Source organism: Thalia democratica, unplaced genomic scaffold (assembly GCF_965202585.1).
Source record: "Thalia democratica unplaced genomic scaffold, ktThaDemo2.hap1.1 HAP1_SCAFFOLD_660, whole genome shotgun sequence".
Classification (NCBI taxonomy): Eukaryota; Metazoa; Chordata; class Thaliacea; order Salpida; family Salpidae; genus Thalia; species Thalia democratica.
In genome coordinates this window covers 20,454-33,607 of record NW_028139659.1, presented here as the reverse complement: position 1 = coordinate 33,607, position 13,154 = coordinate 20,454, and the positions used below count along the sequence as shown (strand labels likewise).

Below are 13,154 nucleotides of genomic sequence, written 5' to 3'. Positions count from 1 at the left end.
ATTATACCATACAAAAAGCAATTAATAAATAAACATCATCTTTTTTATTCTAAAAGATTAATTTTTTAATGATTACTTTTAATTGTGGCCAAGTTACCCATAGTTGAAAACTATAAAAAAAGTATTTTTAATAACTTTTATCAATATAGAAAATTTCCATGTTTATCCTTGATTTCTCAATCTTAATTTAAAATAGGTAAGAACCAACTAGTAACTTATTAAAGTCTGCAAAATAATACAAAGTTATTTTGTCTCTTAAAAAAGTGGTTGTTTAGTATGCAATATATTAATTAAGACTTCCTAAACAGCTGTATTAATAGTTCAAATAGTCCAAGTGTAAGGGTGTAAATAATGAAATAAGTTATAAAATTTTGTCAAATGATCAATAGAATATGAAATTTTTAATACTTAGAACTGATTATTTTTATTGTAATAAATGATGCTACACTAAGGACTAAATATGAAAGCATAGTTGATAGATGACATAATATATCATGAAATTGTTAGTTCTGATTTTTTCTACCAAAATCCAGCTGAGTAACGTCTGTAGATTTTAAAAGTTAAACATTTCTTTCAAAGGTTGTTTGAACTTTGGATGTAACACATGCAGTCAGTCAACACATTTTATTTTATAAAATTAACATGATTTCATGGATTTTATTGCATACTAATTTCAATATAATTAAAACATGTAGTTTTTTTATTTACTCGAGAATGTCACATTGTTAAGTTAAATATATTTTAACTAAGTTAAGGGTAGAGGGGAGGGGGATAAATCACTTTTTTCTCACAATTTAATTTAATTTAATTTAGTTTTTATTAAGCTAAAAAATGCATTTTACAGACTTTAGAAGTTCAAAATAATTTTTGAGATATAGCAGGTCAAAGTAGGAGGTAACAAAATGTTCTTTATGGGAAGCACAAACTAAAACAGCAAAATAGACTATTTCCATAAAAATCAAAGTTTTTTTGAGATAACTACTTAAAAATTTTAGGAAGTGTTCCTCGATGTTTAAAAATTTTATATAAAAAACAAACAAAAAAAAAAAACAATTTTTTCTTAAAAAATTTTGATGTTTCAATTTTTTAAAGTTTTGTTCTGACAGAATTTTTTAAATATTGCAAGGAACATTTCCTGAAAACTTAAGGTAGTTATTTCAAAAAAACAAAAAAAAAAAGATAAATTTTTAGTGATTTCTAGTTATTTGCTGTTTAAGTTTGTGCCTCCCATAAGGAACCTATGGGTTGCCTCTAACTTTGACCGGCTGTATCTCAAAAGATACTTTGAATTTTCAAAAATTGAAAAATGCATTTTGTAGCTTAATAAAATATATGAAATAAGATCACATAAAAAAGTGCTTTACCCCTCTGAAGTGTTTGCTTTTAAATAGTTTTAGTTTTTTATATAATTCAAAAAAGCACTTTATAATTCCTATGAATTTCTCTGATTCCATCCTGACCAACTAAATACATACAGTCAACAAAATTCAAACAAACTATTTGTGTAAATACTGTTTAAGCTACTTAAAAATAATTTTGTTATGTCATCTCAACTTTGTCGGTTGTATAAAAACTTATTTTAGGAATATTTTGCCACAATAGAAAACTTATTTATCACCAATTTTTATTTTTGCACGCAACCATCAACGTTTTCACCTGATTTTATCAATGTGGCCACAAGTCCTAGAAAAATCTGTAATTTTGATCAAAAATCACCAATTATATTGAAAATTAGTAAAAGTTTGATTTTTTTACAAAAAACCTATCATATAGATAAAAAAATTGACATCTTTAAATTTTCTTATTAAAAGACACATTTAAAGTAGTTTTACAGTATCTTTTTACAGTATTCATCAATTTTATGTTTCACAGCAAATATATAAGTATGCCAGCTTACCATTCGTCACTGACCTCCCCAGTTTCCATAGCAAATATGGCCATGTTGCCGCTTAGGACAAGGGTCAAGGGACCAGCTCCAAAAACTGATGACCACGACATCATTGACGAAACAATTGGATATTTCAAGTTTGTGTTTGGCCAGCATAGTAATCATTTAGTGTTTATTTCAGGGTTGCCACACACATTCAGGGAAATAAGGAATTTTCAAGTTATAGAAAATCTCAGGAAAACTCAAGGAATTTTGATTTTTTTTTATTAAGTCAGGGAAACTCAGGGCAGTTTTGGTTTTTCTAAAAATTTCATGAACATTTTAAGATTTAAAAAAATCTTAACGACATTTTTTTCTAGATCTAGAATGAGATTTAGTTAATCCAGTTTCAATATTTTGTTCAAAAAAGTTAATTTTATTTAATTTTTGTGCTTATTTAGAAATTTTTTAACCTTGCGGTTAGTTCTTCAATATTCTTACAATTAACATTGTAATTTTTTAATATATAGTAAAATTCTTAAGGTTTTGAAAAAAAAAAACAGGGAAACTCAGGGAATTTTAAGGTAACTCAGGGAAGTTTTTGGTCACTCAGGGAAGATTTTTTGACTCAAAGGGTGGCAACCCTGTAATTTTTTGTCTTTGAGTTTGTCAATGTTAATATGTTGTAAACTTATTATACATACATAGTGATTGTTGTTTCAGTTTCTTCAGTTTAGTATTAATGACATCATCAGTAAAACAATCTGATAAATTTTGTATCACTACATTTTGTTTAAAACGAACATTTACTTTACATGTGCTTGCAAGCCAAATATTGCTGAGAAAACTAAAACATCTTATTTTGTTTGTATACATTGTTAATTATCAGGGTTGCCAAAAAACCTGAATTCTGGAAAAACTTGGAATTATAAATAAGTTTTACATTCTAAGTAGTAAAATTTTGACTTGACTCAAAAAGTCTATTATATAGAAAAATTGTCATCATTAAAAAATGTTTAGTTAAAAAACAAATTTAATGTAGCATTACAGTACCTTTTCAATAGTTTTTTTACTTACAACAGTTTTTTTCCTTAAACTTAATTTTAAACTAAAAATAGACCCAAAAAATAATAAAATTAATTAATAATAAAACCTGGAGAAAGTTTTGAAAACTTGATGAGATATTGCCAAAAAAATTGACAACCCTGACTATATAGTATTCATTTTAACAATACAAATAACGCCAACTTAAATACTTAAATATAACAAGTAATTTTTTTATATTTTCAACAGAGCAAACATATTCTTTCGCAATTACGAAATAAAATCAGACTCAGACAGAACTTTTGATCTACATCACTCTTTACATCAGTGAATGTCTGAAAAAACTGCAGAGAGTTGGTTTAATATAAATAATTACAACTAGTTGTTTATAAATATTTACACCTATTTTTTATATAAAATTTCAAAATTAGATTTTAATAATTTTTGACAACTAGTTGTATACAGTTGTTTGAAATGAAATGTATCCATTAAATAAAGATATTAACATTGCAAAGCTGGTATTCAATAAAAGTAATATTTTTCTAAAAGTTGACCAGATTTAGTCTCCTAGTTCAGAGTTACATTATTTTAGTTTGTTTTTTTCAAATATTTTATTAATTACTGTTAAATGAAAAAAATTAAGAAAATTATTTCATAAGTCTCTGTCTTCACTTAAAAGCTGATTAATCAACTGTGACTTACATAATTTGTTTAAACAACATTGTATTTGATTTAATACTTTAGTGTTTATTGTCCATAAGATCAACCTAGGCCACTTAAACAGAGAGACACATAACAATTAAATCAAAAATTTAAATAACACAAAAAGTTTATTTGTTTTAAAACAAAGATAAAAACATATTTTAATATAATATATATAACATTTATATATTAAAATAAAAAGCAAATAATTTTCAACCACAAACTGATACTTATTTGCACTTTGATGTAGAACAATCAACATGAAATATTTAATTGCATTGACTAACAACTAAAGTATAAGCCTAAAGCCCCAAGCACATTACAAATGGACTGGTCAGATAAGTAATCTTTTAACATATTGAAAAAGTACTAATCATTAACAGAGGAAAGGTGCTGTTTAAAAAAAGTTAACTATGGATTAAGCTAAATCTCAAAATTAGATTAATGGTTGATAAAAATTTCTTATTAATTTTACTTACAAAAATTTTATTTAAATCAAACTTTTTAAACTTTAATCAAAGTTCTTGAACTTTTTTGCAAGAAACTAATTCATCAAGAAACTAAGTTTGTTCCATGTTTCAACAAACCAATAAAAAAAGAATTAGGCCGGGCCTTATTATTGAAATGATGTTTGCTTGTAAATTTTTTGCTATTTCCTCTCAGTAAGTGATTAGTTCATATATTATAAAACTATATGAAGTAAAGTGCTCAATATTTAAGAGCTTAGTTATAAAAACATATTTTATTCAACAATGTCAACTCAAGCTTTACTTAGGCGTAAGCTTGAGTTGACAATTGTTGATAAAAATATATTTTTATAACTAATTAGTTCTATAAGGTTCAAAAGTTGATTGTATATTTTAATAGTAACTTTACCATTAGCTAGTTTAAAAAAAGTCATGATGTCAAATTCAAATCTCCTGTATTCTAAAGATTTAATATTAAGTTTTGTTAGTCTATCACGATTAGACATATGAAAAATATTGCAGTGGTTGAAGATTACATGGTTGCCAAAAAAAAAACTGGAATCCTGGAAAACCTGGACTTTGCTAATTTAGGTCAAAAAAACCTGAAATGTTGAACAATTTTTACATGTTAAGTAGTGAAACTTCTATTTGACACAAAAATCTATCATAAATATTAAAAACGTTTGTCATTATCAAAAGATTTTTATATCAAAAAACGAATTTCAAAGTAGCTTTACAGTATTCATTGTTGTTATACTACTACTACACAGTTTTAAACCTTAAACTTAACCTTAAACTAAATTAGACCCAAAAATAAGTACTATTAAAAACCTGGAAGAAATTCAGAAAACCTGGAGAAATTAATCAAAATAATTTGGCAACCCTGAGATTAATCTGATTATTTTCTTTGAACAGATTCTATATGGTTAATACCTTTTTTTAAATATGGAGCCTAGATTAGTGTGTTATGTTCCAACTTTGGACAAATGTATGTGAAAAACAACTTTTTAAAGATGTTTATATCCGTAGACTTAAAGCCCTTAAAAACTTAAAAAGATGTAGTAGATGCAATTCGGTAATTAATATGGTGGTTCATTTAAAATTTTAAGCAACAAAAATTCCAAGATCTTTAAACACTTTAGTTGAAGATAACCTTGTGTTGTTTATTTTAAAGTTAACAGTAAAGATAGTAGTGTTTTTTGAATATCTAGAACTCAAATTTACTAGAGTTTGAATTTAATTTTCTTTTCTTTAGCCAGTTGTTAATTTTTACTTAGGGAATTCTGTAAAGTTGTGTTCGATTGGCTAAAAATTTTAGTGTCATTTGCGAAGAGGTTAATGTTGCTGCTAACATCAGTTTCTGAAGCTATATCATTTATGTAAGTAATGAATAGTAGTGGGCCAATAACCCCTCCTTGAGAGACTCCACAAAAAATAGGTAAATATTCTGAGAATGCTTATTGATTACTACTTTTGAGTTCTGTCATTTAGAAACTCTTTGAACCAACTAAGTAGACTGCTATGAAAAGTGTATTGCAATAGGTTTTTGGTTGGTATAATATGGGAGACAGAGTCAAAAACTTTTTGGTATCTGTATAGATTAGTAGACTTATTGCTTAAAAAGACACTAACCAAGAGGGTGAGTAATATCTATTAATTGAAAACAGGATGTTTGGTTAGGAAGAAAACTAAATTGTTTAGGTGAAATAAGATTATTTAAAAAAGATCACAAGTATTTTTATAGAAATTATATGGTCAAAGATTCTGCAAAAGCTTCTTGTCAAAGAAATTTGTGTGTAATTTGAAGGGTTGTATTTGATTATGTAGTACGTTTAAATAAAAAATTAAGGAATATTATCTGGAGTTCTTGTTATTTTATATTTAAAATGATTGACAGTTTTAATTATTCGTCATTGCTTATAAAAACTATTTGATTTTTAGGTAGTCTTTATCAATAAAGACCTTATTAAAAAAAGTGGCTTTATCAAAACCAGATACTATTGGTAAATTGTTTTTGTAATGCAAAACAGAAAAAGCAGGTGCTATCTTAAGCTTAAAAATTACAATGCTGTTATTTTTTTGCCTTTATATTCTGGAAAACTTTTTTATGTTTCATATTAAACATTTTAATTGCTTTTCTATTATTCATTTGAATACTATTTGAAACTTTTTAAATTTCTGTATCATCTGCTTATCTGATTTATGTTGTTTATAGAGTTTTAGTTTTTCTCTAAATAGTTATTTCTTAATTAAAAGGATATATTTTTGATTTTCTGTGATGTTTAGTTAAAGGCACAAATTGTTAGATTGAAAAGTTTATTATCTTTAGAAATTCGTCATAAAATTCTCGTAAGTTTTTGAATTGTTATATTTAACTTTCCAATTTATTTCTGACTAAAGTTTATTAGTGTTGTCAATGTTTGCTCTGTAAAAATCTTGGTAGAACGACTGAGAAGTTGGCTTTGTACCCCTTGATAGTTAATTGTTATTTATTATTATTAGTATCACTATTATTATTATTATTATTATTATTATTATTATTATTATTATTATTATTATTACTAAAACCACCATTTATAGAGTCACCACAGCAGTGGCATATTTGAAAAGTCAACAATTATAATTCACTAAAACAAAAGGCAAACAAATATAAAAAACGTACCTTAGTCATTGTTTGTTTTATAAATTTTAATAAAGTTAACTTTGAAGTTTTATTGCTCATAATAAATGTGGAAGATGAAGTTCATCTTATAAGTTGTTTATGTATAACATTTTAATAAAAGACGAGTGTTCTGATATACAACTATAAGACTCCACTTGAGGTTACTTTTCACAAAGTAAAAAAAGAGAGATATATATATTTTTAGGTTAGCAATGTTTGTAGGTTCACGTTTTAATCTAAATTTTAAAAAATGATTTAAGTTTTTAATTCAAGTATAGAATTTAGAAAAATGATTTTCCGAAATTCAAAACATTAAAAAAAAATAGAGTCATATTTAAAAAAAACTGTATCTAACATATACTTTTATTTTTCATCAAATATTATTTTTGTTATTAGATTGTTATCTAAAAATTACTTCCAACAAACAAATACACTACTTGATGTGCCAACGACAAAATTTCAGGTTCAATCGAAGAATCAAGCGCAGAAGGAGATGATAAATTTGTCCATTCAGCCGTTTGACACATGCCAGGAGACCCGCATTTTCCGCTGAACAACATGTACCAAAAGCCCAAGGACCGCATTGAAGCAGGTACGTTTCATTATATGTGTGGTTGTGTTTATATTTGTGTAGTTCGTTATATACATAATGCAAAACTATATATGATGCGAAAATTTGCACAACTAAATAAACTTTTTTTATTAAAAAGGTGGGCTCTGTCTTAAAAAATTTAATTTATTAAGTTAATCAACTTATTTCTATATATAGATAGAACTAAAATACACAAAATAAACTTTTGCTTTGGACAGCTGTTTCTGCGTTTAATACGCGTCTTCAGCCAAGTTTTATTCAATGAAAAGCAAACTTGTAAGTACAGCAATAAAATTATACAAAATTAGTTATTACGTAATAATAGAATACTTAGTTTATTTTAGACAAAATTGTTAACAGAGTTTTTCGATAAATTGTTTTCGATAATGTATTCAGCCAGTTTGTAATTCGTTTCTTTTGTTTAGAGATTCAGATTTTTTAACTTTTAAAATTGCAATTTTTCTGCATTGCACAGTTTACATCCATTTTTTAAGTATATTAATTTGTCGTTCTTGTTAATATTTCCCACTGAATTTTAAAATTAACCTTGTTATTTTTTAGTTTCCAAATGTACTGCGATAAAGTTGTCGTACTTCTATGTTTTGCGTGTTTGAAGCTGTACTTGTGCTTTGTGTAGCGATTCTTGAACGATAGTCCAGTAGAGCCAACATAAAACTTGGTCTGGTTTTCAGTTATGACTGTCGTTTTATATATAATAGTTTCCATTACATTAGGCAACTTCCATTTACCGGGCATTCTTGTTTTTTGCAGTCACACATTCGCCTCTCTTTGTCCTGCGTGTCTAACATCTTTCGATTGTGTGCCATTATAAGTTGTTTCATGTTTGGCATGCAGGAGTAGGACACTTTTAGTGTCTTCCTGTCAAAAAATTTACAATATGGATAGTCTTCAATAAAGTTTTTGTCCACAATCGCTAGGAAGCACTTCCCAACCCGCGTTGCCACACTTTTGCAGAATGCAGAAATTAAAAATAATTCTTCTCCTTCTTTTCTTGTTTTTACCCTTCTCGTTTTTGTGGCTATAGGCTAACTCGTGATCGTACCCACTTTCTCTTATAGCTTCCTGGTATTGTTGGGTTGTTTCCTTGAAAATGCTTTGACTGCTAGAAATATTTTGGAGGTGGTTGTTCACTGCGACCGGTATGTGTTTTAACACATGCTCTGGATGCTTTGACTTGCTATTTACATAAACCGTATGCGCATTTGGTTTTCTATACGGCTTATAGCTTTCATTTTGAAGATCTAAAGTTACATCTAAGAAGTCTGTTACAAACAGATTGGCTTTGATGGTAACATCAAAATCAATGTTTTAAAAAACTTTTCTTAGATGTTTGACTTTTCTTTCCATATCTGGTCCCTGTAGAATGTCCATCACTAAACCACCGTCACGGTATACGCCAAAGTTATCATCTCTAAAGATCTTTTCCTTCTTCAATATGTCTAAAATATATAGGCCAACCAGTTTGCAAACTTCTGCACCATGGAAGCTTCCCATTAGTACATCAAAGCTGGTCTTGTTATGCTTTTTCGACCATGGTTCACCCTCGTGAAACAGTACTGATTTACAGCAATGTCTGATTAGCTCTTTTTCATTTTCCGTGATTTCAGTTAGGCCTGCAGCAAAATTGAAAGAGTTTCCAAAATTGTTGCTACTATATAAGATGTAACGTTAAAAGGCGTTAAATCCTTGAGATCCTTATAAGCTAAGCTTATCGGAATATATACCACAGATGTTCTTGTGCTAAAACTTTATTTCAACTAACGGCGTTTCACTGCTCTCAAATAAATTTAAGAACAGATCTACGGAGTCTATAAAATATTAACACACATTAGAAAATGTATATATATATATATATATATATATATATAGTCTTTCTATATGTAATGTGAGATTGATTCCCATAAACCAAGGACCGTATTGAACCAGGGATGTTTTATTACGTATATGTGTGTAGTATTTCTATATGCAATTTGAATTTTTAAGATTAATTTTTGTAGTATACATACGTGTTAAAAAGAATAAACTTACATCTAGGCTGCCAAAAAACCTTTATTTCTGAAAAAAAACCTGTAATTTGACGAAAACTTAAAAACCTGGAATTTCTAACAAGAATCACTAAAAAGCCTGGAATTTAAAAATCTTTTTTTATGCGTAAAGTGGTGAAATTTCGATTAGACACGAAAAATCTATCCTTAAAAAAATTAGTATGATTTAAAATTTTATTGGTTAGAATTTTAAGTAGCTTTACATTATCTTATCAATGTCATTATATTATCTAATAAAGTTTTTTACCTTAGTTTTAACTTTATACTAACGACGGACCGAAAACTTGTTCTTCTCAAAATCTGGAAGAAGTTCTGAAAACCTGGATAACCTTTGCAACTGTGGTATAGTTAGAATATTTAGTATGCATTGTTTTTAAATTTGTATGATTAAGGCCATAGGGGGTAAACCATATTTTTTACAAGTTGATCTTATTTTACAGGGTTTTTTCTAAGCTTCAAGATGCTTTTTATCGTTTTAAAAAATTCGAATTATTTTTGAGATATGACCAGTCAAAGCCGGGCCGCATAACAGGTTCCCTATGGGAAGGGAAAACTAAAACAGCAAAAAAAGACTATTTCATTTAAAATCTATCTTCTCCTACATTTTTCAAGCAATCTTCTTCAAACTTTCATAGTCTAATCTTTATACAATAACAAAAAAACGTTACTTTAGAATTGAAATTTTTTTTTCTAAAAATATGTTTTTTTTGAATTTTTTTTTTTTTTTCAATTTTTGTGATAAAATTTTTATTTTTTTAATTACTAAAATTCTAAAGTAACGTTTTTTTCCTTTTATTATAAGGAACGTTTCCTAAAATTTGAAGAAGATTGCTTGAAAAATGAAGGAGGAGATAGATTTTAAGTGAATTTTTAAATTTCAGAGAAAATTGACCCCAAAAAATTTGCGGTCCATACGTTTATATTGGAAAATTTTTATAAAAAGTTAAATATCTCAAAAGTTAAATGATATTTTTTAATTCTATAAAAACTGACTTATAGTTTGTACTTAAAGCTTTTATATAAAAGCTAAAGTTAATTTTTGTAAAAAATAATGTTGGACCCCCCTAGGCCTTGATATTAAATGCATATAGGTGCAGTTAGTTTTGTGTAAAAGTTATATTTTACTTATTATGTAGTACACAGTGGGATTAAAGCGGCCATTGACTAAAATAATTTTGCTGAATAGAAAATCAAACTAAGTGTTAAACATAGTTAAATTGAACGTAATTTCTTTGTTTTAAAATTGGTTTTATTACTTTTCTGATTAAGTTTTTAAGAAGTTATGTAAATTTAAGTCAAGCCAGTTATTGCTTTTTACAGTGAAAAGACTACTCGAAATTCTTCATAGTTTTAGTCAATAGTTTGCATGCAGAAAGTTACAAAAAATACCTGAAATACTAATGTATAAAAACTAGTTTTTTTTATTTTTCTTAATGCTGGTTTAATGTTTATCAAAAAATCAGATAAATTATTTAAAATCGAAAAGTTTTAGGACTTTTTCAAATCTAGAAAATTGATTTTTTTTTAATAAAAGAAAGTAAATAGGCATCAAAATATCGCTTGTAAAAACTTTAAAAATAAATATTATTTTGTATACTGTTTATAGATTCCTTGCTCATTGGTGCTGAGAGGTAAAAAAATAAAAAATATTTTTTAGCAATTCAGAAATTTAATGCTTAAAAATACCCTTTATTAGCTAAAAATACCACTGAATCTTTAGAAAAATAGTAATTTTCTTTAATGAGTGACAACATGCTTTTCTTATTAAATAAATTTGCCTTTTAAATTAACACTTAACTAAAAATAATAAAAAACCTAAAAGAGTATATCTGTATAAAAGCTTCTAATGTGTTTTTAACAGTTGCTGTAGACCGTAACTTTGACAAAAATTTGCTACCTTTTAACCTGGCGTAACTTTTAACATATTTAAAGCAATTTATAACCAAACCCAGTTTTTGAAAGAAGAACTCAAGCTCTTAACAATTTAATAAATCTCTTGGTTCAATTTTTTAGACACTAAAATGGTCTGGCCGCTTGCCAGCCCACTGTGTAGTATTTATTGTAGATATTTTTTTTCGTGTACTGTATATATCAGGGTCGCCACAAAACCTGGAATCTTGAAAAAAACCTGGAATTTGAACAAAAGTCACTAAAAAACGTGGAATTTTAAACAAATTTTACATGTTAAGTAGTAAAATTTTGACTTTACACGAAAAATGTATCATATAGATAAAAAAAAAACTTGTCATCATCCAAAAAAAAAAAAAAATTAAAACACACAGCTAAAGTAGCTTACAGTATCTTTTCAATGTTGTTATACTTCTTAAAACAGTTTTCAATCTTAAACTTGACTTTTAAAAAATATAGACCCAAAAACGTTTACCTTCAAAAACCTGGAAGATATTTTTCAAAAATCAGTGGCAACCCTGATATGTAAATGTAGTATTGTACTTATTAATTTTTTTTCTTTTGTAATGCATTTAAATGTAGTGAGAATGTCTTGAAGTTTGGTTTTTATAACTAATCTTGTGTACTAAAACTATGACTAGAGTAAATTTCAAAGAATTAGATTTCTTAACCAAAACATTCCAATAATATTTATTTTATTTTTAGCTTTAATGTGCTAAAACATTATTAAGCAACGGTTTTTATTAAATTAAAGCTGTCAAGATTAATAAGAAATTAAACTTAGATGTTAATAAGTTAAAAAACTTAATGCTTTAATAAAATATGACTTTATTCATACCAAAAATTAGTTATCAACTATTAGTTAACCGGTTTTAAATTTGTTATTACAGAACTCTTACAATGTTTATTTTAAATATAAAAACTAAAAGCTCAACTTATATCTGACAACAAAAATATTTAAAGTTTAGAAACTGTAGTAATGTGTTTTAAGCCTAAAAGACTTTTTACTAGAATGTTTGCTGAATATTTGTATAACAAAATACTTATTTTTTGAAATAATTTTTTTCTTTTTCCATCACTTTTTAAGACAAAACAAAAGGTTACAGGCTGTTAAAAACAAAAAAAAAAAAGCATTTTTTTCTCAAAAAAATTTATTTGAACTAATTCTTCGAATTTTTCCAAACAGCAAATTAAGTAAAGAAATTGTTTAAAACAAACATAAATAATTTAAAACAAATAAATACTAACAGACGAGATGAAAGGGTACGTAGTCGTTGAAATCAAAAAATAAATTGGCTTGCACTAAAAAAAAATCTTTAAATTAAATTCGGATGTATTCACAAAATAGTTTAAATAGATTATTTCATTGAAAAATAATTTAAATAAGCAAATAAATGCAGATAAGATGAAGGGGTACATGACGCAGTTGAGGCAGGAAACAGGGTTGAGGCTGGTCGATAAAGTTGACGATGACGGAAAACTCAACAAGTGGTGGGCCTGCTTCTGCAAGAGAAAGTTCATGGAGAAGTCCCTCAACAGGCCTGGCATGTAAACAAAACGGCCTTTTTGCAACGCGGAATATCGAGCTGAAATTTAATATCAAGCTGAAGCTGGATATCAAGTTGAAGCCATGCGTTGCTTTAATGCCTTTTTATAAATACTAAGATGGTGATATTTTTAGAAATTCTTTAATTAAATTTTTTAGTTTATTTTATTTTCTTTGCTAAAAAAGTAGTTGCTTTCACCACTAAAAGTTATTTGACGGCTAAAATACATTTTTCATTTCAAGCTTTAAGTTTTTCTAAATTTTATATTTTATTCTATTTATTTTGTACCACAAACTTTT

The 13,154-nt window shown here is 26.8% G+C and overlaps 1 pseudogene; it reads left to right on the top strand.

Moving 5' to 3' along the window:
* Positions 1–1,885: 1,885 nt before the first annotated feature.
* LOC145846807 (actin-related protein 2/3 complex subunit 3-A-like) lies at positions 1,886–12,893 on the top strand (annotated as a pseudogene).
* Positions 12,894–13,154: the final 261 nt, after the last annotated feature.